This window comes from Chiloscyllium plagiosum, unplaced genomic scaffold, assembly GCF_004010195.1.
Source record: "Chiloscyllium plagiosum isolate BGI_BamShark_2017 unplaced genomic scaffold, ASM401019v2 scaf_12046, whole genome shotgun sequence".
Lineage (NCBI taxonomy): Eukaryota > Metazoa > Chordata > Chondrichthyes > Orectolobiformes > Hemiscylliidae > Chiloscyllium > Chiloscyllium plagiosum.
In genome coordinates, this window is record NW_025202469.1 from 1 (window position 1) to 3,898 (window position 3,898).

At 45.4% G+C, this 3,898-nt stretch overlaps 1 long non-coding RNA gene across 1 annotated transcript in view; it reads right to left on the minus strand.

The window, feature by feature from the left end:
• Positions 1 to 16: 16 nt before the first annotated feature.
• LOC122546228 overlaps positions 17 to 3,898 on the minus strand; it is a 7,822-nt gene continuing 3,940 nt past the window's right edge. Inside the window, exons 2-3 of the long non-coding RNA XR_006310693.1 lie at positions 1,763 to 1,823; positions 17 to 200 (exon numbers count right to left, since the gene is read on the minus strand). This is a non-coding gene — a long non-coding RNA (uncharacterized LOC122546228). The remainder of the gene's footprint in view (positions 201 to 1,762; positions 1,824 to 3,898) is intronic.

Sequence of the window (3,898 nt, forward strand, 5' to 3'; positions counted from 1 at the left end):
TGGGGGTGTGTGTGGGGTTTGTGTGTTGGTAATCTTCAGGTGAGACAGGCAGCTGTGGGGTGGACTGGCCCAGGCGACCTGGTGAAGTCGGTGAGGCAGACTGGACTTACTTTCTCACATCGAGAAGGCTGTAGCTCACTCAAATCGAGGCAGTGCAGCTCACTTCCTTTTTCATACTCCCACAGTCGAATAGTTCCATCCTGGGGATCAGAGGTCAGAGAAATTTTAACACAGCATCCACATCAATCTCTATATCCACAGCTCCCACCACATTTTGGGTTGAATCGATCTTTTTTTTGTATTAATAGGAGTTGTGCACATTGCTGCCCAGACTGGTATTTCTTACAAACCTCTAAGTGACCAGAGGGCAGTTAAGAGTAAACCAGATTGCAGTGGGTCTGGAGTCACATGCAGACCACAGCAGATTTCCTTCCCGATAGGACATTGGTCAACCAGATGGGTCTTTCTGACAAGCAACAATGGTTTCACGGTCACCATTAGACACGTCATCCCGATTTTTATCTGCCACGACAGGATTTGAACCAGTATTTCCCAGAACATTACCTGACTTTCCAGATAAAGATCCCAGTGATAATACCAATAGGCCATTACCAAACCCCTATAAAAAACATACAGGAGCAGGAACTGCTGTATGCCTGCCCCCAACCAGACCCTCTTGAAATGAAGTGGGTTGTCCATTCATTCTCCATGAAAACATTTCATCAAATTCTCATCGCTTGCTCTTCCAATGATATTCCTGAACATGTCCCTAGTTACTGACTCACTAACCAGTGAGAATCCTAAACATGTCCCTAGTTACTGACTCACTAACCAGTCAGTATCCTCGATCCGTATTCTAGTTACTGATTCACTAATTGACTAAATAATGACTGACTAGTCTGTGAGAAAGCTCTCCCAATGTTGGGGCTAGTCCCCTGGTGTTAGTTGGGAGGGCTTTGCGTTGCCATTGTTATTTCTAATGCCAAGGTTGGTGCCGTGTAGTCATCCAGTTTCAGTCCTTTCTTGAGATTTCTTCATGGTGAGTTATGACTGAGGGATTTGCTTGGCCATTTCAGAGGGCACTTAAGTCATCCCCCTTTGCTGAGAGTCTGCAAACACGAGGCCCAGACCAGGTAAGAGCATCAGATTTCCATTCCTAAAGCACATATGTTAACCAGATTTTGTTTTATGACAGTGATTTTATCATCAAACTTTTGGTTCAATTTTTGTACAACTCAAGTTCCGCCGGCTGCTTTGGTGGGTTTCAGCCCTGGAACATGGTCTCGGTCCCTCCAGGGTTACTCGGCTAGGTACCAGCTGTTGGCCCACTTTTGTTAAACTTGCTCTCACTAATATCTTATTCCTATTCCCCCACACAGTTCTACACCATACACTGCCATGTCCTCAGACCAACCCCTTATCTGTGATCAAATGCTTAAATACAAATTCCTTTTGACTTCAATTTGTAATCATTTGAAAGAATGGAGGACAAACAGACCTAGGGACAGATTAACTCGCATGTTCACTTCAGATTCACCAGCCACCTATCAATCCATACAATAACGTTCCCTCGAAGCCAAGGAAGAAATCTGTCACAATATAAATGGAGGTGATATCCTCAACTCAAGGCTAATGCATTGTGGGCTCTATCAGAGGATGCTGAGTTTAGATCCCATCCCAGAGATCACTGCCACTGCAGCATGGGGGAACAGTGATGTTATGTGTGAGGGCCATGGTCTAGAGAAATGTAAATATTACCTACCCCAGAGCCAGACACCAGAAGCTGTGGATGGTTTGGAGGAATTGAAAGCTGACTAACAAACCTGTGGAGAGGGAGAGAGGGGAAGAGAGAGAAACAATGGCTGCATTAATTACATTGCTAAGTTATTCATGAACATGTTAGTGCAAATAAAACCAACATCAATAATCCATGGTAATATGCCCTTAAAATATCTGACTGTAATTTCACCGAAAGCTTCCGCAGGCAGCAATCACTTTAGATAACAACTCTCACACCCTCCATCCAGCCCACACACATCTCTGTGTCCAGCTTCCAATACTCGAGGTCTCACATATTCACTGTACTTTCAATTCAGTGGAATCCTCACTGTGGAGGCCTGTCAGGGAAATCCAGGTCACAAAACTGTTTCCTTAAAACTGAGCTGGACTCACCACATAACTACAGTGGTGACAAGAGCAGGCCAGAGGCTAGGAATACTGCGGTGAGTAAATCCCCTCCTGACTCCCCAGAGCCTGTCCCACCATCGACAGGGAACAAGTCAGGAGTGTGATGGTATACTCCCCACTTGATTGAGACTTTACAAACGGGTGAGGAGCAGGACTGACCACTATTCACATCTTGCCAACCAGAAAAGACCCACAGATCCTGATCCTGTGCTTTCTCTTCTTCGGCCAATTGTCTATCCAAGCCAATAAATTACACCTAACCCCATGTGATCTTACACTGGGTATCAGCCAAAAACACAACACCTTATCAAATGCTCTCTGGAAATCCAGATATACAACACCAACAGGATTCCAATTACTTGTGTTACTTGTTACACCTTTGTAGAACTCCACCAAATTAGTGGAACATGATTTCCCCTTCATAAAACCACACTGATTCTGATGGACTGTATTTTGACTTTCCACATGTCCTGTTATTATTCCCTTCATAATGGATTCTGACAATTTCCCAATGACACATGTTAAGCTGACTGGTCTACAGTTTCCTAACCTGTGCCTGCCTCCTGTTTTGAATAAGGCTGCTATATTAGCATAGTTCTGACCCACTGGAACAGTCCCAGCATCCAGTTTTGTAATATAAGGGGCAGTGTATCCACTATGTCTGCTGCCACTTCCTTAAAGACCCTCAGAGTTAGGCCACCAGACCCTGGGCACATGTCTGCTGTTTACTGCTCCCCAGTGGAAATGATTGCTCCAACTTTCTCCCTTTCTATAACCTCTGCATTATCTGTTACCAATGGGATGGCAGTGAAAAGGGAGGTAAAATAATGATTTACTGACTCTGACAATTGTGTGTTCCCAAGTCTTAACCTCCATCACTTTACAGCACATGGACCACAGCTTTCAAGGAGGCAACTCAGCAAGTTAATGGTGAGATGGAAGTGGGGTGGGCTGGTAAACAGTGACGTGGGATTGCCTTCTAACACAGGAGCATATAGATGGGCTGGGCAGCTGGGTTGGTTCATGGCAAATGGAATTCAATCCAGATAAATGTGAGGTGATGCACTTGGGCAGGACAAACAAGGCAAGGGAATACCCGGTGAATGGCATCTGCACTACAGGAGGGATGTGTTTACACTGGAGAGGGGACAAAGGAAATTCACCAGGACTCTGCTTGGGCTGCAGTGTTTCAGTTAGGAAGAAAGATTGGACAGACAGAAGAGACTGAGAGGACTATTACTGAGACATATATAATTATGAGGGGCATAGACAGGGTATTTAGAAAGACACTATTCCCCATGATGGAGGAATAATTGATTTAAAATTTAAGCCAAAGGGCAGAAGGTTTAGAGCAGATGTGAGAAAAAATGTTTTCACTCAGGAGGTGGCAATCTGGAACTCTCTGTAAAAATATAAAGGCTGAAATCGCATCGATTTTTAAGATATTTACACTTGCAAAGCCAAGGCATACAAGACAATGGCCTCTACCTGCCCTCGACCTCTTCATAGCCAACTGCCGCCGCGATATTAACCGCCACCTGAACTCCCCCACCCCTCTCACCCACTCCAACCTCTCACCCTCAGAACGCGCAACCCTCCACTCACTCCGTTGCAACCCCAACCTCACTATCAAACCAGCAGACAAGGGAGGCACGGTAGTAGTTTGGCGCACCGACCTCTACACCGCTGAGGCCAAACGCCAGCTCGCAGA